Genomic DNA, 27,692 nt, shown 5'->3' on the forward strand with positions numbered 1-27,692 from the left:
GCTCTTTATGGGATTTCTCCCTTCAGCCCCCCCCCCCTTTGTACTTCTACAAACCTTATGATTCTCTTCCTCACACCCTCAGAGTCTGCTGATAATTCCCTACTGTGCGTGAGCGTTGCTGTTTTCGTGACATACGCAAGGGCACCCTCTCCTGAATATGAGAAATGGAATATAAGACAAACTGGCGCTTATAACAAATTGCTGCTGCATATCACTGGTACATGTATTACCTGAGACTATGGCTCTAGCTTGGGTCTTCAAACACAAAATTTATTTATCTATTTATTTGAAACCTGAACATTTACCAGTACAAGTGGTCTGTATGCTAGTCCATGGAACATGGTGCTTGTACTTGCAAAGGAGGTTTGAGGGGGCCAATTTAAGTAGATTGACCTCTGCCACAACCTGAGATGGGGGAGGGGATTTTTTGAAGGGGAATACAAACCAGCCTCAGCCTAACTTCTAACTTTGTACGTATGCTTTGTATTTGATTTTCTTCAGTAATGCATTATTCTGAATTGTCTCATTTGATGTTTTAATGTGTTGTAATAACCACTTGGAGACTGTTTGTTAAAAATAAATATAAAGCGGTATAGAAATTAAGTGAATGTCAATAATGCTTACTTGTTCAAAGACAGGGCCAGTCCAAGACATATTGGCATCTGAGGTGAGGTGCAAAAGAGTGCCCTCCATCACCAGGGAACAAGGTCTACATCAGGAACAAGGGGGAAATAAAGATTTATATCAGGAACAAGAATGGGAAGAGACCAGCAGCACCTCATATTTGTCAAGAAGCCACTGTAGAAGAGGAATGGTGGAAAGGCTGCTGAGGAGATGGCAGGCTCAGAACCACAATACCTCAAGGACCGCCTCTTTCCATATGAACCTACCTGGACACTGAAATCACATTCTGAGGCCCTCCTTCGTGTGCCTCCTCCTCGAGAGGTCTGGAGGGTGGCAACACGAGAACGGGCCTTCTCTGCAGTGGCTCCCCGTCTGTGGAATGCTCTCCCCAGGGAAGCTTGCCTGGTGCCTTCATTGCACCCCTTTAGGCACCAAGCAAGAACATTCCTTTTTAACCGGGCCTTTGATTGATCTGCTTGACATCCTGTACCCTTTTAAAATGTGGCTCTTTTTTGGGGGTGGGGGTGTTAGTGGGTTCTTGTTTTTATTCTGATTATATATGTTGTGATTTTTTTCTGTGATATCTGGGTATAGGGCGGTATATAAACTCAATAAATAATGAGAAATAATAAAAATAACAATGGAAGATCTGGCCTCCAAGGAGCGTGTCATAACTGTCACTGCCACCATGGCAACAGCAGCAGGTGATGCATTCCTTCAAGGCTGGATCTACTGCTGGATCCTGTGGGTTCTGCTTCCTGAAGTGGCCACCTTACCTTGCCTCATGGGGGGCGGGCAGCCCTGCTTAAAGAATTTCTAAAATATCCACCTTTCAGAAATATTGTGGTGGTGCGCAAAATAGGAAATGAAAGCAAGATGCAGACTACAAGGGAAAGGCAATTAGAACCAATGTCTCCATATGTAAAACCAAGTGGAGTGATGTTCAACACAAAACCTAGCTGAATAAAACAAATCAACCAAAATAACAGATTGAACAACACTGCCCTAATTTCCACTTGTAGTGTATTCCAGTGGGTGGGTACTGCCCAGTGGTGGACAGTGCAATGGGGTGGTGACAGCAGTCACCTGACCTCTGAAGTATTGAGTTGTTCCTACTTACCAGGAGAACTCAATGGGCAAGGCAATGAAGAGATCTATACGGTGCAAAAACATCTGCTAATATGGTGCTCCCATAGTCCACTACTTGTGCCACCACTGTAAAAGTTCTGTCCCAGGTACTTGTTAAACGAACTTCCAGAATGTGCATAACCTATAAGAGGGCCTCACCTGATCATCTAAGAGCATCTTGAGCAGGATGATGTGGTGAATTTCAGGCTTAGGAACAGTTTAGAAGCAAATTTAGGTTTTATATAAGGCCAATTACGATTTCGAAATTTTGCAAAAATGTAGAGGGGGAACTGGGCATTGACCTGACAGGTGAGAGGGCTGAGGCTGAAGCCATTAAGATCCAAAGTAAAAATCACAGGTGGGTTGACTTCATTTCTAAGAATCACGTGGGGATTTGAAAACTAGCAGAATTCATTTCTAAGCCTCCCATTTCTGAAATGCTTCTCCATTCCTAACCCACAGCAGCACAGGTACTTTATGCTCTTGAGAAAACAAAACCAGTGGTTTATATTGCCCAAGACTGTGTGACATACAGACTTGGCTGGAAAGTGAGGATTTGTCACAGTCCCCAGTGCATTAATTGTCAGACCACTGAGAAGGCAAATTAACAAGGATGCTTTCTTATGTATGGTTTGAGGGGAGGGAGTCAAATTCATTTTGGATTGCCATTTGAGCCATAGTGTTGAAGGCTCACTAACTTGGCCATAAAACAACCTCCTTATGTTATATGAAGAGCCCTGCTATACAGCAGAAGTCATAATTTGCTCCGTAGAATAACAGAATTGGAGAGTTGGAATGGGTCATCTTCTTCAACCCCTGCAATGCTTCCAAAATGTCTATTGTATTGAGCATTGCCGGTACTTACATCAGAGAAAGGAAACCTGTGGCTCTCTAGAAGTTGTTGAACTATAGTCCCCATTGTCCCTGAGCACTGTCCATGTTGAAAATTGGGGTCTATCAACACCTAAAGGGCAGCAAGTTCCCCACCTCTGACTTTGCAAGAAGTAGTCAGTGGTCCTAAGGAATCAATACTGCATTAAAAAGAAAAAGAAGCATGCCTGCTATAAGGGAGCTTATTTCGACGCTCCTCTTGCCAGATGTGGAAATGAAAGGAAGGACACAATCTAATTTGCCAGCCTCACATGGAGGAAGAATATTCTCTTAGTGCCGCAACACTGTTGCTTCCTTCTGTGCACGCCTGGCTGCAGACTTTAATTAACTTCCCTGGCTGAGCAGAGCGGCTGCTAATGAAGCAGCGAATTCTGAGAGCAGGGGGCATGTGCTATCCATTTAGTGCATTCGTGTGATTCCAAAACCCCATAAGTCACCAGATTTCCCCATGAGTTAGTCCTCTTTGATTATTATTAAGATTTAAAGCATAATTACTTCCGTCCTCACCTAGGTCTGTCTCCTCTGAGATCAAGCGTACTTCTCGTTCCTCACCCTCCCTTCATATCGCCTTCTAATGTATTTGTGCAAGGGGGCAAAAGTTGCAGCTCAGAACTTAACCAGAATCAAATTTAATGTGGAAAGTGACAGGGGGTGGTGGAACAAAGTAAATGGCATCTTAGCTCTGATTCCTAAATTAGTTTTTGCTTTCCTTCTCCCCCTCCTCACATGAATCCTGATTATAAGGACAAGGAAGTAGCACTTTGCCACATTGCAAATTGCTGCTTATTATTATTATTATTATTATTATTATTATTATTATTATTACCCTCCCTTCACCAGCAGGTTACAACAATTTGGAATTTGGAATTTAAAACATTTTAAATGCATTACTTTCACAAGATTAGAGCAGGTCCTGAAATCACCCATCTCAGGTGTCAAAGGCCAGAGTAAAGAACTGCATTGTTGTCATTCACTGAAGCTGTATAGTGGAAAAGCCAGAAGGCATCTCTGTGGGGAGGGAATTTCACAACAAAAGTATGGTGTCCAGAGCCACCTGGAGTGCTGTGCCCAGTTCTGGGAACCACACTTTAAGATGGATGTTGACAAGCTGAATCGTCTGCAGAGGAAAGTGAAGAAGAAGAAGAAGAAGAAGAAGAAGAAGAAGAAGAAGAAGAAGAAGAAGAAGAAGAAGACCCTGCCCATCTGATCTGGCTACATTGCCAAGTCTCTCTGGGTGGCTTCCAACAAAAATTCAGGAAAAACAACAACAGCATCCAGTGTTAAAAGCTTCCCAAAACAGGACTGCCTTCAGATGTCTACAAAAAAATTATATAATTGTTTAACTCTTTGACATCTGCCAGGAAGGCTTTCTGCATGGAGGGTGCAGTTACCAAAAGGGCTTTCTGCCTGGTTCCCTATAGTTTCACTTCTCACAGTGAGGGAACTGCCAGAAGTCCCTTGGAGCTGGACCTCAGTCTTTGGGCTGAATAATTGGCGTGGAGATGCTACTTCAGGTATGTAAAAAAAAAAAAGGGGTCTGGACACTAAGCCTTATGAGGAACGGATGAGGGAGTTGGATATGATCATTCTGGAGAAAAGAAGGCTGAGAGGTGATATGATAGCCATCTTCAACTATATAAAGAGCTGTCATGTGGAAGGTGGAGCAAGCTTGTTTTCTCCTGCTGCAGAGAGCAGGACCTGAGCCAATGGATTCAAGTTACAGGAAAGAAGATTCCGACTAAGCACCAGGAAAAGCTTTCTGACAGTAAGAGCTGTTCAACAGTGGAATGGACTTCCTTGAAAAATGATGGACTCTCCTTCATGGTGGATTTTTAAACTGATGTTGGATAGCTATCTGTCAGGGATTCTTTAGCTGTGAGTCCTGCAGTGCAGTAGGTTGGGCTGGATGATCCTTGGGGTTCCTTCCAAATCTACAACTCTATGATTTCTATGATTTATTTCTCCTCCTCCTCTTTCTTTGAAGAAGCAATAAAACAAAGCACAGAGATGGGGGTTGGGTGCAAAATGTTCTCTCTGAAGCAAAGGCTTCCCGTTGCTTCATGGAAAGATGGGCTGGTAACTTTTGCTCCTCTTTGAGGATAAGCACTGCTTTTTGGGAGCCTGCTAAGAACATTTTTTTCTTTAGACAAGTCTACCCTGATATCTAGAACACTTATCTGCTTTTAGTTTATTGCTGTTTTTTTTTAACATTTAAATTGCTTTTACTAATAATTTAATTGTTTTATTCTGTTTGGAAGCTGCTTTGAGTTGTTGTTGTTGCTGCTGCTGTTTTTACAATCAAGCAAATCAAATCAAAATAAATTTCTGCCTGGTTCCCTATAGTTTTACTTCTCACAGTGAGGGAACTGCCAGAAGTCCCTTGGAGCTGGACCTCAGTCTTTGGGCTGAATAATTGGCGCGGAGATGCTCCTTCAGGTATGTAAACAAAAAGGGTCTGGACACTAAGCCTTATGAGGAACGGATGAGGGAGTTGGATCAAAATAAATGTTATTAAATAAATAACATATAACTCATACCTTGAAGAAGCAAGCGACAATACCTCTTTGAGTTTGTGTTCCATGCCCCTATACTATAAAAGGACTGCATGGAGTCTGAGCAGCACAAATTTCTGCAGCTATTTTGCTCCTCTGTGGTTACAGAAAGCAGAGGTGGCTTGGCATATAGGCCCCCACAGCACCCTTTCCTCCAGTGCCCCATATTGCCCTCATCTCAATATCTTGCCGTCTGTCCTGTAGTACAATGAAGACATGGATCCTTATGCCTTCCAGTGCAGAATTCTCCTTTAACCCAAGACAGACAGCTGTTGCAATGCAACAGAAACTGTAACCAATGTATGTTTCACCACCGACCCTTCCCCCCTTGCTCTCCTCTCCAGATTGTTTGTTGTCTGCAGCTTTTCCCTCTAGGCAGCCGCCTGCATGACAAACAACTGAAAGGACAAGACATGTGTTTAGAAAAGAACAAAGGCTCCCAGAACACCCCAAAGGATCATTGCTTCCCAGGGTGACATCCCATCAAAGAGTCACGGTGAAGCCTCTGAACCCCTGAGCTGATGCACACTCTGAAGCTTCCGGAGTCGAGAAAGCCCTATCTCAATCCCAAGGCTTTCCTAAACCTGGCTTGATTTGACATGCTCAGCCATGGGGCTCTTCTCTGCCTACCGTGAGGAGACAGTGCAAAGGAACGAGGCTGTCACTTACCGGAACATCTGCTGCATGCAGTGCAGGAAATGGCATTCTGTGGAAGTGGGTCTTTCTACGCATTTCAAAGGGCTGCAGGCATGAATTCACATTTAACTGTGAGCAGTTTCAGGCTTTGATTCTGCAGAACGTGTGTGTACAGAAGATACCCGGCTAGCAGGCAACAAAAGGCTAAGATGGCACTCATCAGCCAATGTTAGAATGCTTTACTGCTTGTGGGTTTCCTAAAGTCATCTGGTTGGCCGCTGTGAGAGTAAAGGTAAAAGGTAAAGGACCCCTGGATGGTGACTATGGGGTTGTGGCGCTCATCTCGCTTTCAGGCTGAGGGAGCCGGCGTTTGTCCACAGACAGCTTTCTGGGTCATATGGCCAGCATGACTAAACCGCTTCTGGCGCAACGGAACACCGTGGCGGAAATCAGAGCGCACGGAAACATCGTTTACCTTCCTGCCACAGTGGTACCTATTTATCTACTTGCACTGGTGTACTTTCAAACTGCTAGTTCTGGACTAGATGGCCCATTAGCTTGATCCAGCAGGCTCTTCTTTTGTCTGGGGAGATCCAGATTCAAATTCCCACTCAACCATGAAGCTAACTGAGTGCTAACCTTCCTTACTGGATAACATGAGGAAAGGACCATGTATGTCATCAGGGAGGAAAGATGAGATGTAATTGCAGCAAACGAACAAATGGGACCAATTAGTGAAGAAAGAAAGAGCCACTCAAAGGAGGCCTGAGTTGTGCAGATTTTGGCGGGGGTGGTTGAGAGGGGACATTTTGAAACCATAGAACCTATCCAAAAGCCAGATTTGATTTTGGCTTCAAAGTCAGTTGGAATACAACGCGACAAGATTCTATTCAGAAACTGTGTTTATGTGGTGGGGGTGGGAGCATATGTCCAAATATTACCTCATGTCAACCTCTTCCTACACTTGTATAAACAAAGGATTTATGGAAACCCAAAATCTGAACTTGTACATTCTTCAGCAACAGAGAACAGTAAAAGAAAGACTAGTTTGATATGCCTTTTCCAAATGTTTCATTATATTTTTGTGATACACTTTAAAATGTACTATTTTTTTATATTAAAAATAGAGGGTGCATCAGTTATTAAATTGAGACGTACTCTTATTAAAATTTGTACAGTAATATTACAATAACCCTCTCTCTCCATAATGCATTAGATTTTAAAAGCGAATAAATTAAACTAAGAAAATAGCCTTTTGAACAGTTTGGTCTTACTAAAATTGCCTTAATTTAGTTAAATGTTGGATATTGTACTATTCTTTCCCAACAATATGAATAATTTTTTCCCCTCAGTCACACAAGGGTGACTTGTGCATGGAAATGTATCTCTGTATGCAGTGATTTTTTCGGGGGGGACGGGACAGGGACGCAGAGGTAAGTATACCCCTAAACATTTTGTGAATCTAAGTTTGGCCTCATTGAGGGGCAGTATTTCAATATGAGTAGGAAAATGAGAGCACCCCTAAACATTTTATTTTTTTTAAAAAAGCACTGTCTGTATGTAACTCCCCTTCTGCAGCAGGGCACTGCAAAATATGAATATTTATAATGCCATCATTACATAAACTTTGGGTGGTGTCACATCTGTACAGGCCCAGTTGCCTCACATTAAAAAGAGAGGATACAATCATGCTGGAAATTGTGCAGAAAAGAGCAACCAAAACGACCGTAGAGTCAGAGCACTTTCATTACAAAGAAAGACTAAAATATTTGGTGGACCTCTTAGTTTAAGGGGGGAGAACCAAAAGAGGGGACAGTGAAGGTTTATGCAATGATGCCTGGCAAGAAAAAATTAAAATATCCACCCCCCCCTTCATCCTAAATTGCCAGGATGGGTTACAGCATGGAAACACCATATTAAAAGCAATTTAAAATAACTTAACGTCATAAAAATTAAAAATAAAGCGGGTCCTTAAAAAAAATACACCTCAATGATCCTCAGGGTCCTTTCCAATTCTACAATCCTATGATTCTGTGTCAAAAGCCAAGGTAAATAAGTATGTCTTCCGCATACTAGCTGTATAATGAAGGTGCCAGACATATCTCTGTGAGGAGGGCCATAAGGGGCCACCACAGAGAATGCCCTCCTTTTTTCTTCCTCTCTTAGACCTCAGGGCTTTCCACTGCCAGAATAGGAAAGAAGAAAATACTTCTTCACATAGCACATAATTATTTTATGCCAGGGGATGCCAAAATGGTGCCTGCAGCAGCTGTTGCACCTGCCAGCACCTCCTACGATGCCCACGAAAAGCCTCCATAAATATCCCCTCAAACACCTAAAATGCACAGGAAACTGTTGTTCTTCCTGCTCAGTTCCTGTCTGCACTTGCTCAGTCTCTCCTGCGTTGAGCACTCCCCCTTTAAACTTGACTTCATTTCATTGGATGCCAGGACTGGACATCTGCCCGCCCTCTCTTTCATTCCAAACAGAGGAGAAGTGCAAAGAGCTTCTAAGGGAGCACCTCAGTTTCACAGCAGCCTGGATGTAACCAATACATATATCGCTGCGGCAAGATCTGCTTTCGCTAGATAAGACCACATTTGGCAAACCGAGCAAAGCTGGTGAGAAAAGCATGATGATATTTGTGGCTCCAATGAAAGCATAGAGGCTAGAAGCATATACCTTACTTAAAGTGGCTTTGTATGTATTATATATGAGAATGTCACCTAGGAAGGGGAGATAGAAATAGAGTGAATGAATAATATACCACCCAATATGATAGGCATGGTAATATGCTGTCTAACTTTTGGCCGTATTAATCACCTCTTTGTAAAGAAGGGGAGATATTTTACTTATTTATGCATATATCTATTTATGAACATTTCCACCTGCCAAGGTGGCGTCCAAATTAAAAAGAGGAAAATAAAAATAACAAGGTGACCATGTAACATTTAAATCATTAAAATGGCAGCATAAAAGCAGCGTTGAACAGCTGGATGAGTTTGAAAATACATCATCACAACAAATGTTAAAAGAGATTGAAGTGCTGGTGACATTTTAAAAAGTCTTTGACACACTCCTAAAACTCAAATGGAGATGTGTTCAACTGAATCTCCTTTAGGAAGGGGTTCCACAATCGGAATACCACTACTATACTGTCCCTCCCCTGGAAGGCTCACATAATAAAATCAACTTAACTTTATGCCAGTAAAGACAAATTATCCAGGATGCTCAACATCTGAACCCAAATGTTATCAGAACAACTGGTGGGCTGAGCTCATGGCTTTGTAGCAATCCTAATTCTTTGTTGTAGAAAGGAAGAAGTAGCATTTCTTTAAAAACAAAAAACCTTGTTAAGAACACAAGAACATAAGAAGAGGCCCTCTGGATCAGGTCAATGGCCCATCTGGATCAGCATGCTGTTTTCACAGTTGTGGAACAGTTGCCTGTGGGACACCAGCGAACGGGATTCGAACACAAGGCCATTCTACCCTCCTGCGATTCCCAGCAACCAGCATTCTAAAGCCATTGTTGGCCTTCTAATATGTCTTTCTTGTCCACTTGCAGCTAGTAAGGAAGATGTGCGCCTGAATGTTCTTGCTCCAGATCGCACCGCAGTTCTTCCTTCTCTTTAACTTATTTATTTCCATTTTTAAAATCCCTTCCCATTAAGTATCTCGAAGCGATTTCACGATAAAAAAACATAAGTAATGAAACTATGACATCGTTTCACATATTAAAAACAATTACGGTGATTCAGAAAGCAATTAAAAGCAGCTTCACAAGCAAAATCTATTTAAAATCCAGCGCAGATACAGAAAAGGATAAAGATCCCCATTTGTTGAAAAATGAAACTTAAAGAGGAATCTGAAGGGGGCCCTGGCCAGTAGGATGCAATGATCAATTTAAACGGGGAGACAGTTGTTTAGGTCCCCAGCGATACAAAACTTTGTACCAGCACCTTGGCATCTAATTGGAAGCCACTGCAATTCTCTCTGCAGTGGTGTATCATGGTGATGATAGTCTATGGAGCAGTCAAAGTGGGGTGGGGTGGTGGGGACACCATTTTGCCACCCAGCTGTGTCCCTTGCCTCCCTGGTCCCTAGGAGCAGAGAGGGACTAGAAGCAAAGCGCTGTGCAATGCCTCCCCTCCTGGGAGGGAGGACACATTCCACCCCCCAGGTTTGCCACTCTGTGGGAGGGAGATCTCCTCGTCCCCCTGCCCGCCGTGCCTGACAATGTGGCAGGGCTTCTTCCAGAGAAGACCTTATGGAGTTTGTCCCCTGTATTGCGGGGATGGCAGCAGTCAGTGGTGGACCTGGGCATCATGATGCCCTGTGTGAAATCAAAATTTGGCAGCCCCTCTGTCCCTCGCGCTGCCTTCCCAAAGGTGGAAAACGAAGCACTTGGCTTTCGGAAGGAGGCAGGGTCCTAGAGTCCTCCCACCTTCTTTCTAAAGCTGAGGGAAGCACTAACTAGGCTTTGGGAAGGATGAGAGAGGCCTCTAGGACCCTGTCAGAGCCTCATGCTTCCTTCCCAAAGCCCAGCGCCTTGCTTACCAGGTTTTGAGGTGGCGCCCCCTTGAGTCAGCGCCCAGGGCATGCACACCACTCACATAGCCCTAAATCCGTGGGGCGTTTGGCCTCAGGTGCTGAAACACCTCAGGCTTCCCAGGTCCAGTGTATGCTATTGATATCTATTCCTTGTTATATGAATTTCACCTGCTGTTGGGCAAAGAAATATTCCTAGCATACTTACATTGGCAATATCTGTGTGTATGAAAAGTGATTGGCGGTGAAATCTGAAAAGGGCACAGTGAATAGTTTACACTAAATGCATCCTAGAGAAATGTCAGGGTGAACTGCCATTGCTCATACCTTATGACTGTGCTCTTAAGGATGAGGGGCTTGTGTGTGGTTCAGGTTATGAGCTGTTTATGAAGCTGCCTATTATATGGCTACATGGATTGCAGAGCTAGGAATACATATGGTTTTGCACCTAAATACAAATACCTCTTGGGAGAAGAGGTAAGGCTTGCTGGTTGGTTTGCTGTTTTCTTTTTCTTTTTAAATCACAGTGAAAATCTGTATGTGAGCAAGTTGAATTGGCTCCAAAAATTAATTTCTAATACTTACAGTTTGGATTGAGATATGCTTTTCATTAATACTGGTTAACATTTGCAAACTCCATATTTGGAGATGTCACAATATGATCTATGCAGTGTGCAATAGAACAACTGGAGAGCTGGTTATACCTAGATGTGTTAAATGATGTTACTGTTAGGAGTGAAGATCAGTCACTGGCTTGCCCGTTGGTGATAGAGGAGGAGGAGGTGTATTTTTATTCCTCCTAGGAACTCAAGGGATGCGACTATAAATGTGGCTGGAATTCAATTGACGAACATCCTTTATAAAATCAAACGACAAAAGTGGAGATTTCACATTCATGTCAGCTACGGGAGCAAGCATAGAGAATTACATATGCCTCCCTGCTTATGCAGTCAATACTTTCACAAATCTTGAGCTTTTACTGTCTGGATCTAGTGACCATCAGTCAATTGCAACAACATCTCTGTCAGCAGACTGAAAATAAAGAGGCAAGAACACAAGGCATGGTGTGTAACCACGTCCACTTTATTAGTTACAACTTGAGAACTTAGGGAACGTTTAGGGGAAAGGAGATCCTGTGCAGTAAAGATTCCAATCATCTATCAGAATCCCAAGTCTGTTTTAAATGGACAAGCCTACACTGCAAGGAGGAAAGGTGGCCTGAATTCTACCTCTTTCATGCTTTTCAGATGAGGAGGAAGCCTTTCTGACCCACACCCCATTGTAGCCTGAGCGTGCTAACTATTTGTGTCATGCTATTCCCTTTCCCACACTCACCTGCCGAAACCAATCAATCTAATTACGGTCGTACCCTGGAAGTCAAATGGAATCTGTTCCAGGAGTCTGTTCGACTTCCAAAACATTCGGAAATTAAAGCGCAGCTTCTGATTGGCTACAGGAAGTTATCGTAGCCTTTTGGTAGTGGTGCACGTGGGGTGGTGGTGGGTGGTAGGCTGTATGCCAAGACCCCTTTAATTCCTAGCAAGTGTTAAAATCTAAGGAATGATTCGAATACTTGGAATAACCAGGCTAGCTTCTTGGTGAGGTAATGGCCTAAGTACAGGTTGTTAATATAACAAAGGAAGTGGCTCTGTGCTGGATGACAAATGGGTGGGGGACCCCCTCCCTCAACTGTCTGGTGATTAGAAAGATAAAGGCCAGGGTGGAGAGTTTTAGTGATGTGAGCTAGAAGATAAAAGCAAGGCTGCAGGCTAGGCATCTGGGAGACAGAGCCATGCCTGATTTCTGATGGAATCCAAGGCTGTGGCTATGGGAGAAGCAGGACCCTCATGGGGTGTTAATGCTGTGAACCCCTCCATCATAGGCTCAGGTTATATATATCTGTAAATAAACCATATATCGTAAAGGCACCACAGTCTCCTCTGTCCCTCGTTCTGAAAGAAACATGAAGCCTGGGTAAGCCCCTGGAATCCCTCAAACCTCGCACCACTCAGAGAATGGAGTAGCGTGCAACAGTATAGAGTAGATAAAATAAATCTCTCCTCCTAGTTAATTGCAGAAGAGAACAAAGAGAAAATCCTACTTGGCCTCAACTATGGTGACCAGCTAATCTTGCACTGCATACTAGACAGGTGCATTGGTGCCCACGTTTGACAAAGGAAGTGAGTGGAAGATCTTAAATACCCCCACCTGGAGTTGGATTACCTAGTAGGAAGACTAAACACATACTTAATGCACCAGCAAAACAAGGGCACCAGAAAAAAGAGAGATAATTTTTCTTTTGCAAGAATTTGGCATTTGGTATATCAAAACAAACAAACATTGAAGTAGTTATCATTGGACAGATCAGAACTTTGTTAAACTTCCTCACACACTCTTTCCCCATTTTTCTGTTCTTTTTATTACTTAGTTATTTTGAATTACATAGAGGGGCACCATAATCTTCTCTGTGCTTGGGGCCTCTAACGGTCTTAATCTAGGCCTGACCCCACCTGCTCCTGCCTAGCACTGGCATGCACTCTTATGGTGCATGAGAAGTGGCTTCTTGCCAGACTTCCAGCTGCCACCATACATGCACTCCCTCTTGGATCCCTTTCAAGCCGGACAGAGGAACTGGTATTGTGCTCCCATATAATAATTGGCCAGCCTCCTGTTACAGATTCAGCAGGTGCCAGCGAATTAAAACAATGTGGCAAAAGAAACTAATGATCTCGCCTCTGACATTGTGTGCTGAATTTCTGAGTTCTACAGTTGCACCACAAAATTCTTCAAGGATCTCTAGTAAGATCAATTCTTTTCTTGCGCTTCTGCATCGTGATGTTAGGAAGGCCAGAAGCTGCCTTATATAGACTCATAGAATCAATCATAGAGTTGGAATAGACCACAAGGGCCATAGAGTCCAACCCCCTACCAAGCAGGAAACACCATCAGAGCACTCCTGACATATGGTTGTCAAGCCTCTGCTTAAAGACCTCCAAAGAAGGAGACTCCACCACACTCCTTGGCAGCAAATTCCACTGTCGAACAGCTCTTACTGTCAGGAAGTTCTTCCTAATGTTTAGGTGGAATTTTCTTTCTTGTAGTTTGGATCCATTGCTCCTATATCAGATCAGTCTATCTAGCTTGGCATTGTCCATCCCGATTAGCAGTGGCTCTCCAGTTTCAAAGAAATCTTTCCAAGCCCTCCTTGAAAATGCTCGAGATTGAACCCAGGCTATGTGCAAAGCATGTACTCTGCCATTCAGCTTTGCACTTCCTCTCAAGTTGCTAAAGACTGTAATTACCTGCAGGCCTGGCATCAGCAGTGGGCAGAGCCCAGGGCCTCAGAAGAGCCCATTGCTGGTCTGACCTGCCTGTGACACCACTTCCTGCCCTCCCTGTTGGGACCCTGGGTGGGTGACGCTTAGTGGTGATTGGGATGCAAGCCCTTCCTTTGAATAAGGCTGCAAGTCAGCTTTATTTCCCCAGATGCATCTATAGATCTATGAAATATGTGGATTACATAAGAAGGGCCTTCTGGATCTGGCCAATGGCCCTTCTAGTCCATCATCTTGTTCTCACCATGGCCAACCAGATATCCGTAGGAAACTCAGAAGCAGGGCCTGAGCACAAAAGCACTCTCCCCTCCAGCGATTTCTAGCAACAACAATTCAGAAGAATTATTGCCTCTGACTGTGGAGGCAGAGCTTAGCCATTCTGTCTTGTAACCACCAATAGCTTTCTTCTCCATGAATTGATTGAATCGTCCTTTGGTGGCTGTCACTGCCTCCTGTGGAAGTGAATTCCATGGTTTTTATGAATCAGATGTGGGGAACCTTTGGCCCTCCAGATGCTGCTGAACTATAACTCCCACCATCCCTGGCCATATCTGGAGGGCCAGAGTTTCCCCACACCTGGTGTCTACGACACAGCAGTGTTTCTGACTTTCCGTTTTCCAGCAGCACTGCAGCACATTACAGAAGTTGGGGCATTTTCAAGAACAGACTTCGACGTGGTGCCAGAAATTGCTGATGGGGTTGAGGGAGAAAGAAGTTCTGGTGCCCATATATAAATCCTCACATACCGTTAAAATAAAAGGACTTCTTGGATTGCAGCTCAGTACGATTTATTAGGCCTTGCAGAATTTCCTGAAGAAAAGTGGCAAAATGATAGGCAAATAAGAATTTTGGGATACATTTTAGAGCCCAATCGTGACTTTGACAAAGGAATATATGTATGACCCTGTCTGCTTGGCTCACTTAAATCTCCTTAGAGATGTTCAGGCACTGAAAAATTCTGAGAGTATCAAACTAAATGTTAACACTAGGGGGAAATTACCATAAAACTCTCAAAACCCTTATGCAGTTATGAAAATAAATCTTTGCGTACTTATTCATAATGGCAGTTTCAGCACCACGCCAGCATCCATCTGTGAATACAGGGCTGGGTGGAAAGTTTTTTTGGTTTTTTAAAATCATGCTTTATGCAAACATTGCACCAAAAGGGGTGTACATGTTGAATGACAAGAATGAGTAGTGAGAAGGGAAGAGACACCTTTGGGAAGGTGTAGCGATGTCATTTCATCTTTTTATTTATTTTTATTCTGGCACCACTTGATTGTAGTAAAATCTCCAAGCATTTTATGGGAAATATTAAAATGCATCAGTAAAAAAAAAACAAGGGGGGGGGAGCGGAAAACATGTACAGAAAATTAAAATTAACAGCAAAATAAATTGAGACAGGTCCTCGTCTACATAGCCAGAAAGACTTGCCTGAGCAAAAATGTTGTAAGCAGGCACAAAAAGAGTGCAGTGAATGTGCCTGCCTGATGTCAATAGGAAGGGAGTTCCATCTATTTCTTACCACCCCTCTCCTGTTTTCTCAATATTTTTTGTCCCTTGGCATGTTTCCTGTTGTTTTATTTCCCTTTCCTGTTGTCGATGAATGGCAGAGGAAAGAACTCTGCCGTGCCACCAAAGCCACCTGGAAAACTGGTGGATTTAAAACAGCAAAAGTTTGTTTAAAAAGAAAAAAGAAGAAAATATTAAAATAGCCAAAATGAAGAGACAAGAAAAGCAAAACGAACACGGTAAGAAACCCTGCCTGCACCAGCCCCATACCCTAAGATCAAAAACCACTGTCAAACCATGAGCAGAAGCTGCTTTTTGCTGCTGCTATTGCATTTGCACTGCCACCCTTTTCCATCCCAGTAAGCAGTAGCAAGCCACCTGATGAGAAGGTAGAGGGCAAGCTGCTTCTGACCATATGGCATGGCCTGAAGGTACGTGAGGCCACTGCTGTGCTGAAGCTAAGCAGGTCTGGCTCTGGACAGCATTTTGGATGGGAGACAGCCCAGAAATCACATGCCCACTGCTTTGTGTTCCATGGTGGAAGGAAGATGGGCTATGAATGTAATAAAACGAATACACACAAAAGTAAATAGCAAGGCACAAAGATGAAACCAAAGTATCTGCTCCTAAAGCACCATTTGCAAATGGGGTGACACACGGCGGGGGAGGGGGCATTTCTTCCCACCTTTATGGAAAACAGTGGGCTAAACAGAACCTTGCTCAGATTCAGCAGACTCCCCCCTATCAGGGGTGGACTTTGGTCAGTGGCGCCCTATGCAAGGCCAATATTTGGTGCCCCCACCTCTGCCAGGGAATGGTCTGAAGATGAGGACTGGGGAATGCATTCTATGGCAGACCAGCTTCTCTCTGATGGAGAGCTGGAGTGGGAAGAGTTGTCCACAGCATGTTCAGAAGCAGAGAGAGAGACAGAAGCTGAATAGCTTAGGCAGGAGTTGCCCAGTTTCTAGATAATGGCAAGGGAACCAGAAGGGAGGGGGCAGCTAGTCAAGACATCACTAGAATGTTTGTGGGACCCCCCTCCCCACAGACTCAGAGGTCCAATGTCAGAGAGCAAAGGAGTCAGAGGGAGGGAGAAACTTCCCACTGGCACCTAAAATGCTGTGGAAGTTGGAGGGAGGATTTAGAGTAGCCAACCACCCTCCTTGCGGAGAGCTGTGTATTTATGCTTGCAACATCATGCAGTAATAAAAGGACTATAAATATATCAACTGCTCGTTAATTCTTATCTGTGAAGTTACTGAAGGGAGAGGAGGACTCTCCATGCCTGACAACCTCTCACTTTTCATTCTGCTCAATTCACAACATCAGATTTGTGACACCCCATAGCGCCCCCTAGGCTTGGCACCTGGTCACATGGCCCTAAATCTGCCCCCATGTCCAAACACCCCCACCGACCCACTTGGATAGATAAATAACTTAAGACATTTTGAAAGCATGCATAGAATGAAAAGTTTTATTTGGGGTCTTGGAGGGAGATTAAATGTGTGAACAATACATATCCTTTGGGCTGAGAAATCATGTGTAGAAGAGGGCTGTCCTGACATTATGGTGCAGATATGGAAGAAACCCATGTCTGCAGGTGAACAGCTAGAAAATTGTGTTTGTTTATGGAAATGTTTTTCAAAACAAACTCTTTTTAATATCAGTTTGACATTTCAGAATTTGATTAAGATGATATATATAATACACCTATGGCCAAGATCTCGATTAATGGCACACACAGGGTTTTAGATTCAATTAGGTCCTAAGAGAAATGTGGCAACATGTTCCTTTAAATAACAGCATGAAACTGTTAGCAGTCACCCCTGATAATACACCAGGAAGACCTCTGCCTGAAAAGAGAAGCAGGGCATGTGTTTTCATCACATCATCTTCAAGCATACCAATGATCTTTCCAAAGAAGGAGACCAAATCCAGCTCGCTGCTTCTTACTCTAAAAACAGACAAGAAATACAACTGACCAGCAATGCAAACCAGGCTGGAACTATGTCTGTTGTGCAGTGTTCACTGGTATGTGCATTTCCTCATATAGCATCAGGGCCTCTATCCATAAAGTTCTCTAATAACATACCAGTGTAGCGTAGTGGTTAGAGTGTCGGACTAGGACCTGAGAGACCAGGGTTCAAATCCCCACTCAGCCATGACACTGATTAGGTGACCTTGAACCAGTCACTGCCTCTTGACCTTGAACCAGTCACAGCCTAACCTACCTTACAGGGTTTTCGTGGGGATTAAATGAGGTTGCAGTGAACCATGTATGCCACCTTGAGTTCATTGGAGAAAAAGGTGGGAAATAATTGCAATAAGTAAACAAACAAACAAACAAAAATAAAGCAAGGAATTGAGTATCAAATAGCTCTGCATCCTGATGAAAATGAGGGAGAGTCCAGCAGGTCAGTTTCCAGTGTTGTATCGTGGTTTGCCAGTGCCTGGGGCATGCATGCCAGGTTGGAGCAGGGCACAGAGGGTGAATGGAGTCTATCTGGCACCACTGGAGCCAAGTGTGCCACCTGCTTGCCAGCACAGGGGGGAGTCTCGCCAGCTGACACAGTCCTTGGTGGGCAAATCTCCTCCTCACCTGTGGAGAGGAGTGCAGGGCCATGCTGTGCTGGGCTCACTCCTTGCCCAGCTCCCTCCGTCCACACCCACTCACCTTTCGCGAAGCATGCCAAATGAGGAGCGAGTGAGCACTGGCCAGGCAGCCATTCAGTGAGGGGGCTGCCGATATGACAGTGAGGCCAGGCCCAGAGACCCCCACTGGTAGGCAGGGAAGGATGGGGAGCCGAGAACAGGGTTCCTAGAAACCGGCACCTGTGGGGGAGCACCTGGTTCACCCCCCTCAAATTTGTGCACCTAGGTGTAGGGATGATCGCTGGGTCCAGAGGGAGGACACTCCCCACCCGCAGGCAGCCTCAGTCTGCCTGCACACGTGACCTTGGGGTGTGGGGCACACTCCCCCTCACAGACAAGCCACAGCTGTCTGAACATCATGGCCTCTGTCTAACCTTTTGTGATCTCAGTAGTCTGTGGTGTCCTGTCTGTAACCTTTGTCTCTGAGACCTTTTGTCTCCTTCATCATACACTGTGCAAGGGGGAAATGACGCGGTGGAAACAGGTGCCAAAATAACTTTGTACCACCCCACAGCCCAAAATGTATCTGTCTGGGTTTGCATATTTGAGTCAATAAAAGGAGGCTCCACAGAGCTGGCCGGCAGCTTGCATGCAGCTCACCTGTACGCAGCTCACCTGCATTATCAACTCCTGCCTCATGTCCATCACTTCACCTGGGGTGATAGCCCCCCACGCTATACCCCTGTCAGTTGCTACTGCTTACAGGGAGGGAGGAGCACACTGACATAGCCAATTGGGTACTTTTGCTAGTGTGGTTGCACCACACCAACCTTCCCCTATCTCGGACCTCTCCCTCCTGCTGAGCAATAATGACCCACCTGCTGGAAAGCTGGCAGAGGCTAGATCTGTCTGGGATGCTGCAATTGCATCCTGTTTAGACCAGATGGCATCCAAGGGCCCTTCCAACTCTTTCATTCTAAGCTTCTCGAATGCCAGTGTAAATGCCCCTTTAAAACAGTATTTGTGGTGGCATGAGGGCTGCTGCGTTTAACTGGCTGCCCATGTGCAAAGAGACCCACTGCACGGAACTTCACGCAGCTACCCTCGGCCCAATGACTGCCAGGCAAATTGGCCTGTAATTGGCCCTGCTATAGCCTCCCAATACGTACTGTAGTTGTAAGAGAAAGAATAAAGAAAGAGCAGCATCTTGCATTTAGCTGCTCTTACCCACCCCTGCCGCTTCATGCTTTAATAGATGCCTAATGCGTTTTTTATGTTCAGCAAGACTTCATTAGTTTATAAATTAGCATCCTGAAGTGGATGTTTGCCACCAGTGGCTGACTTTCAATTGCCAGCAATACAGGCGTAGTGATCCTTTAAAAAATATTTCATTTATCTTTGTTTTTCGCTATTTGGGAGGGGGAGATTAAGTGCTTATGAAATAAACACACAATGATTCACTCTGCTGCTTAACGTTTAAATCCACCCAGGATCATTTCATTCTCTGGGGTTCTGTATTCTTCCACCCGTTTCCAACACAAAGACTCCCCCCTACACACACGCCTGCCTCTCTGCTGCTGGAGGGCAAATGCTGTGCCTCTTCATCCATGTCAGTAAGGCATAGTTAGGAAATCAATTGGACTTGAGAGACTGATCTGGTAATAATACTGTATACCTTGTGCACTGTGAAACTCAACGGGGAGCATCTAAAGTCAGAGGGATTACTGTGTGCCGCAGGTACATTGCAAGACGCTCGTCTGCAGGATCAGTGTCTTTGGCCACCTGAACTGGGAAATGAGGCCACAGGAGCACAGTGCCCCAGAGAAAGTTAGATCCATTTTTATTGCTGAGAATAATAAGTAAGGTGGTTCATCATCTGTGACTCTGTACCTGATTCCCCAGCTTGCAGCCTGCAGTTCTGTAAATGCTGCATCTGGCAGTGGATTCAAACACTTTAGGATCTCAATAGTGAACAGAAAAGTTTCTTGACCTCAGAGTTTTGGAAACATGTAGTGAATCCCAAACCCATTCCTGTAATCAACTGATTCCCTAGAAACTCTTTCCCCCATCCTTAGACATTCTGGCCCCACTGGTTACTGTGAACAACCAGGATTCTCATCTGAAAACAGCTTCCACATACCCCTATTGTTTTGTTTTTTTCCAATTTTTTATTATTAAAATAATTCAACATTAATACATACATATTACAAATATACAAACAAACATACATTTCACACAATCTTTAAAAATATTCATACATACCCACACTCAATCCCACAGATACTTTCTTTTCCCACCATCAACCCTCACCCCTCACCCCACCTTTGTGTTAGACTTCCAATCTACTCAATTGCAATTTCTTTCCACTTCTATTACTTTCTTTCACACACTTTTAAACCAACTTTTCCACTTCTTTTTCTGTTACACATTGTTATCCATCTTCTTTAGTATTTCAGTATTTATAACGGAACTTGTTTTTTCTAATAGGAGTTCTGATTTTTCAATATGATTTTGCAAGTCCTTTAAACAACTTCCAGTCCTTGTCTATCTTCTCTTTTGAGATCCTTCCAATTTTTCCCATTGTTTTGGATATATTGTAATACTCCAATAATTTGGCAAGCCACTCTGTTTTTGTCGGTATTATACCACTTTTCCAATTTTTCACAATCAATAGCCTTGCAGCTACTGTTGCATATAAATATAATGTCTTGTCTTCTTCCTTTAGACTTCCTGATACTATTCTCAATAGAAAACCTTCTGGTGTTTTCCTAAATGAATATCTGAACATTTTTTTCATTTCATTATATATTGTTTCCCAAAATTGTTTGATGTTTAAACAATTCCACCATATATGCATCATATTACCTTTTTCAGTGTTGCATCGCCAGCAGACATGCTGGCGATCCATATACCTCTATTGTTAAGGGCTAGCTTTGAGCAGTGACCAGGAAACAAAGAGTCAGAAGAGGATGGGCAAGGCCAGAGAACATGGAAGTGGGTTGTGTCACTCCGATTTGAATATACATGATAATGCAACCCTTGGGGAACCCTCAGTAGCAAAGCATTCGATGCTTCGCCTGCATTGCAAAAGGTCAAATTCCCAAAGGAGAGCTGTGTTTCAATTTATCGATTGGATTGGGAAGTGGAAATTTGGTAGCTTCCCATTAAAATGTGAACTGGATGAACATCTCTGCTATATTATGCATAGAAAGGGCGGCATCATATTTCAAGCTGCCTTGAGGCTGCTGAATCTGTAGCTAAGGCAGGGCTGAATCTCATCCAATTCTCCGCTGCTTTCAAATAATGAAGATGCAAGATGTTAACACGATATAAATCAAAACAGTTGTCATAAATATGAGAGGGCATATCGGGGGATCGGGGGGGGGGTGAGAGATCTTCGAGGCTTATTTGTGTAACTTGAAATGCATCTGTCAAAGCTTTCCTCTGGGACAACTCATGATGAATCAAAGCCTGGAGTGAGTGCAGAAGTTCACACAGCAGAACTGGATTTCCACAAGACAGAGATGGGGGAAGAAGGAGCAAGCGAAAGACTGTTCTTTGGTGTGGGGTTTAGGAATATGTGGTGGCCCTGAACAACCTTCCGAGAGAGACAGGTGGTGGACTCCCATAGTATGATCAGCCACTCATCAGAGATTGGATTTCCGGATATCTGTCAAGGAGCAGCATATGTTTGCCAGAGACCAGGCTGAGGAGTGCTGCTCTGATGAGGAATGGTGGGAGCGTCCTCCTTCCCATGCTCCTGACCAGGATCCTGAAGCTGCCCAGGAGCAGTGGAGTAGTATAGATTTGGAACAGTGGTTTGCAGACGGGTATAGTTCTGAAGACAAAAGTTGGGATGAACTGGGGGGTGAACAGCAAAGTGAAGAAGTACTGGGGAGAAAGAGAGCTAACAGACTCTCTCTCACTGGAAAGTGTCTAGCCTGTCAGTCCAAGGTCACGTAGAGCAGATAAGGGGGGGGGGAGAGAGAGCTGAGTACCGAAAGCCTGACATTGGGTGACTTTAAAAAACCATTTTTAAAATGGTTTGAGGAAAGGTTCAAGGAACTGAGTGAATTTAGCCAGGAGAAGACACAATTAAGAGGTGATAGGATAGGATAACCAGCTTTAAATGGCTGAGGGACTGTCCCATATGACTTACCCATGTATTGAAAGAACACCGAAAGCAAGCCATGAAGCCGCATGGAATAGCCCCACCATAAATCAGACCCCTGCCTCTGCCACAGCTGCTCACAGGGGGGGGGGGATTCTTCCACACTAAGGCTGGAGAAATCTGACAGCTTTAATTCTCCCAGTTTCTTGTTTTTCCAATCTTAAAATCAGTTCTCCACCTAGACTCCTTCCAATCACTCCAGGTTGCACCATGAAACAAAACTGACAAGCATTAGAATTCTTAACTGACTGGTAACCTAACTGTATCACTGAGAGCTGGGGGGGGGGGAGAGAATATGGCCCCCCTTGTTATTATGCTTTATATAGTTTCCATGTTTAGCTTCGTAAAAATATATAAAATCTAATTTTGAAAAAAATCAGTTCTCCACGTTTCTGCAGCAATTTGTGATTTTTAAAATAAAAAAACCAAATGAAAATACTTCAGCCTTTTAGTCTGAATTTCTCTTAATAAACACATCTTATATGTACACATTTATTTGTACACATTTTATAGTGTACAGATTTTTCCAAGCAGTTCTCTGTAATATGATGTAGATTGTAAGTTTCCCCCCACTAAATATGTTCACTGTTTTCATCTACTGCAGTCTTATTGCTATTTTTTAAATTGTTGAATGCATATTGATTGATTTTATTTTATTTTATTTTACATTGCAAGCCATCTTGGTATATTTTATGAAAATGAGAATCATAAATATTCAAATAAATAAATGATCTATGCATTTTATGCACATCCCACCCCCACCTCCCCTTACATTCATTTTTTGCCAGGAGGCACATCTAAGGCCTTCACTATCTGTTTCTAGGCACTATGTAAAGGCATTTTTATTCACCCAGGGCCTTTGGAGAGTAATTCTCTGCATATTTTTAGTGGGAATTGAGGCAGAGTTGAATTTGCTCTTCTACGCATACCACTGTATTTTAGGTTGCCTTTATTCTTGCCTTTACATCTGTTTTTCTTTCTCTAAGTCTCTTTGAGTTCATTTTTTTGGGGGGAGCAACTATTAATATGTTGTTGTTGTTGTTTAGTCATTCAGTCGTGTCCGACTCTTCGTGACCCCATGGACCAGAGCACACCAGGCACTCCTGTCTTCCACTGCCTCCCGCAGTTGGGTCAAACTCATGCTGGTAGCTTCGCGAACACCATCCAACCATCTCGTCCTCTGTCGTCCCCTTCTCCTTGTGCCCTCCATCTTTCCCAACATCAGGGTCTTTTCCAGGGAATCTTCTCTTCTCATGAGGTGGCCAAAGTATTGGAGCCTCAGCTTCACGATCTGTCCTTCCAGTGAGCACTCAGGGCTGATTTCCTTAAGAATGGATGCATTTGATCTTCTTGCAGTCCATGGGACTCTCAAGAGTTTCCTCCAGCACCATAATTCAAAAGCGTCAATTCTTCGGCGATCAGCCTTCTTTATGGTCCAGCTCTCACTTCCATACATCACTGCTGGGAAAACCATAGCTTTTACTAACTATTAATATAAATAATGTTAATAATGTTTGTTTGGAGAACTGTGCTGCAAAATTTGGGGAAGTGAAATTTTCTTTAAGAGAGCTGTGTTTCAATTCACATGTGGGTCAGAGAAATGTGATTTAGGTAGTTTCTTAAGTAAAACACAAGCAAAATTGAATTTCTCCTCCCGCCCTGTTCCTCATGATGAGCAGGCTGGGGAAGTTTGTTACACACATAGCTATGTTTGCACATGTGGAGGGACTCTGGCCAGTTGTTCTAGCCTGAGCAGGTAAGGACGAAAGTTCTGTACCAAAGCTGCTGTCTTTGACCAAACTTTTGAAGGTGACTGAGAGACTCTTAGAAGGGTCGACTTTTGATGGCGTTTCCAAATTTGCTTCAGGAGATGCCTTACAGGATTGTGTTTGTGTCGCTTTGTACACTCCATATCCTTAGGGGGTGTTCCAGGCAGAGAGGAGGAGATGAAGTGACTTCTGCTTCGTAAAACACAGCAGCCCTCCCTTCCGGCCAAATCTTATTGCTGTTCTGAAAAGAAAAAGGAATAAATGTTTTCTTCTGGGTTTTGTTCTTTAAGCACGAGAATGCAAATCTAGCACAACTGTGACCATCTGCCAGACATGAGGAGTCTCACACTGTACTCATTGGGGGAACAGCTCATGTTCTCCATACTTCCTCTTCAGTTATTCTGGTTGCTGAGCAGCAAAGGGGGTAGCAATGCACCTCCTCTTCCTCTCTTGATAGTGTTGTGTGGGATATACCTGTTAACGATAAATTAACATGTGCTATTAAGGTAAGATGGGGACTATGCAGGAGAAATGATTTTGGAGAGATATTTGTAGAATTTGTACTGTTAAAACGGAAAGGGGTGAAACCATCGCAAGAAGTGTTGAAATTTTGGGAGGTTACCCCTCACGGGTGGGGTGCACATTTTTATTCTTATTTATTTATGATTATTACATTGTCAAAATAAAAAAAGAAAATTAAAAAAGTAGAAAAGATAATGATGGGGGAAAGAGACAGAGCTGTCTGCGATCGGCATGGTAGCACTGAGCTCCATGATGAATTTTAGTAAGTTGGGCGGGGGGTTATCCAAACATTCTCATTTAATAATGAACTTAACTCACACAAGACTAGTAAAACACTACCTGGCTGGCAGCCTGTCTGTCTATTCTGGAGCAAGCTATCAATACAAATACCCCCCCCCCAGTGCCTATTCTAGTAATGTTACTTAATATTCTAGTAATGTTACTTAATATCATAGTATATTGTGCATATAACACATTAAGTTATGATAAAACGATGGAGTAACTCTTATGGCCGAACTCTTAAAATAACCGGCTTTAACAACAATCTGCCTTAGGAGTTGCCATTTCATTGTTGTTTTTCAAAGTTCTGTCCCATCAAATGAGTTTTGAAGTGTTTCTTCATTGTGGTTTGCAGGCAAACAATGATTGTTCAGCGCTGCTGTTAAGATTATTTACTGACACTCCAAAGGAATCTTCAAAACTAAGTAGATGAAAGTTTAAAAAGAGAAAACTAAAGGAGAAAGTAGAATAACTGTCAGTGATACAAACTCAAATTTATCAAAAGCTGCACAGAATGGTTTCCTGCTCAGTTTTTAAGTGGAAAGTACTGCTTCCGGTTGGATGGGGAGAGGGAGTTTTTTTGGTTTTTGGTTTTTTTAAGCCTATAAGAGAATGCTCACTTTTTCTGCTCCTCTTTACTGCTTTTGTTTCTATGTCCTTTTTCTTGGTTAGGATTTCCTTTTCCTTCCTAAAGTGATCCCAACCAGTCAAGGATCGCATAGTGAATGGGATGTTAGGACTGTTAAATATGTGCATAAGCCTCAGATAAAGCACAAATCCAAGCCCAGACAGCTCGCATCAGAGCCCACGTTCCGAATTGAAAGTGACTTGGCTTGTTCTGGCTGTCTTAATTCTTGGAGATTAAGTTTCACTTTCATGAAATCATCTCTTCAATCTTTATAATTAAGCCTCATTTAAATATTATGGTCACCTTCATGAACTAATTAAAATGAATTATGGCTGGGTAGGCATTTTAATCCTCAACCTTTATTTGGGAACTTTCAAAATAACCTTTTTTGAGGGGTGGGAGTGAGTGGAATGTCCTTTCGAGAGACATAAAATCTACAGTGGAACTCTTAGCTTTTCTTCACAAAGGAGTCCCATTTCTGTCATTAAAGTTTCCATGTAATAATTGACTATAAAACTGCAGCTTATGTATTTATCTCCACCCTCTGCCAAAATTACTGTCTTGTTGTGCTATGATTCTTTTGGGAAGTTTTACTTTTTACTTTACTTTTCTTACCAAACATGAGAAGAGCCCTGCTGGATTAGGCTGCAGTTACATCAAGTCTAATACCCTGTTTTCAAAGTTGTTTATAGGAAGATGGCAAACAGGACCGGAGGGCAATAGTGTTGTCACCCCTCATGTCACCCCTTCAGGGAATCAGCTTCCTCACCCGCCCCACCCCCCTTTGGCAGTAGATAAGCAAAACAAAGAGAAAGGAGTCTTCTTACCCGTTACAGTCATACCTTGGATTACAGACGCTCTAGGTTGCATTTTGGGGGGGTTATGGATCGCCGAGACCCGTAAGTACTGGAATGGGTTACTTCCGGGTTTTGACAGTCGTGTGTGCACAGAAGAGCTAAACCATGCTTTGCGCATGCACAGAAGTGTCGAATCACAACCCGCATGTGCGCAGACGCGCCGCTGCGGGTTGCGAATGTGCATCCTGCACAGATCACGTTCGCAACCCAAGCGTCCACTGTATAACCTTTAATGATCACAGCGAGACAACAAAGAATCCATTCTTAGGAATGAAGGTGCTCCCAGTTAAGAGCTCCATCCACTTCCTCCCTAGTCAGCCATGTCACTACCGCGTCTTGTGACCTGATCATGCAACCACTGTGCTTTCTGTGCCTTATCTGCTCTTCTTGACCTTGGGCTGAGCAGATGAACGCTTTCCAGCAACAGTGAGTCCGTTAACTTTCTCTCTCCCAGTGCTTCTCCCCCTAGCTGTTCCCCCTCCAGTACTTCCCAGCTTCTGCCTTCTGAACTATGTCCCTCTGTAAACCACTGTTCCAAATCTATACTGTCCTCCTGTTCCTGGGAAGATTCAGGTTCCTGATCAGGAGCAGGGGGAGGGGGAGGCTCCCACCATTCCTCCTCAGTGTAGCCCTCCTCAGTACTGTCCCTGACACCTCATGATTGCCATCAACTGATATTCAGAGGCAAGCTGCCTTTGACAGTGGAGGTAGAACATAACCATAATAGTTAGCTATCAGTAATCAAACCACAGGGATATTGCAGTTATTAATATTGTTTAGCTTGAAGCAACAGGATGCATAAAAATGGACTCCTTTTGGAATCCCCCCCAGACCAATAACAATAACAATAATTTATTATTTATACCTCACCCATCTGGCTGGGTTTCCCCAGCCACTCTGGGTGGCTTCCAACAAAAGATTAAAAATACATTAAAACATCAGTCATTAAAAACTTCCCTAAACATAAGTATTTGATTCAAAGCTTTACTAACCAGAACTTCTTCAAAACAGGTACAAGCAATCGATGATGCACCCAGATAATTTCAAAAGGCCCAAAATCTTCTTAGAAATATTTTTCCAAACAAACCTAGAATCAAAGGTTTCTCTTTCTTTGCAGCCTCCATCAGCCTGCATTCCAGCCTAAAGCTATGCACCTCCTTGAGAGCCATTATCACATTCTTTATTGTCTCTGTGGCATCCAGATAATGACAAATCGGCAACTCCCTTCAAGATTGAGATTAACAATGGAATACCCCATGTGCGCTAAGGTTAAACACTCACATGAGAGTAGTAGAGAACTACAGTTAATTATCAACTCTGCTAGACCACAGAGAGAGCCATTTCTTGCTAATGTCTAGAAGGCTGTTTGGTCAGAATCAAGTATACACTTCCAGAGTTAAGGTTAAATACATTGTTTCTGGTAAATGAGCCACCATAGCTACTAGGGGGCCGTGAAAATTTGTGTCCTGGGCTTTTTAGATTTGTCTATCCATTTACTATCTGAAACCAAAGGGATGCATTGTTTGTCAGATGATAAATTTTTTTAGCTCTCCTACACCACTATTAGGGAGGGCAAAGATGGTAAGTCTCTTCTCCAGTTTCCTGGAAGTACCAGGTGCTGCTGCTGCAGGTCTTATTGCAGGATG

Source organism: Podarcis tiliguerta (genome assembly GCF_965153285.1).
Source record: "Podarcis tiliguerta genome assembly, chromosome: 10".
Classification (NCBI taxonomy): domain Eukaryota; kingdom Metazoa; phylum Chordata; class Lepidosauria; order Squamata; family Lacertidae; genus Podarcis; species Podarcis tiliguerta.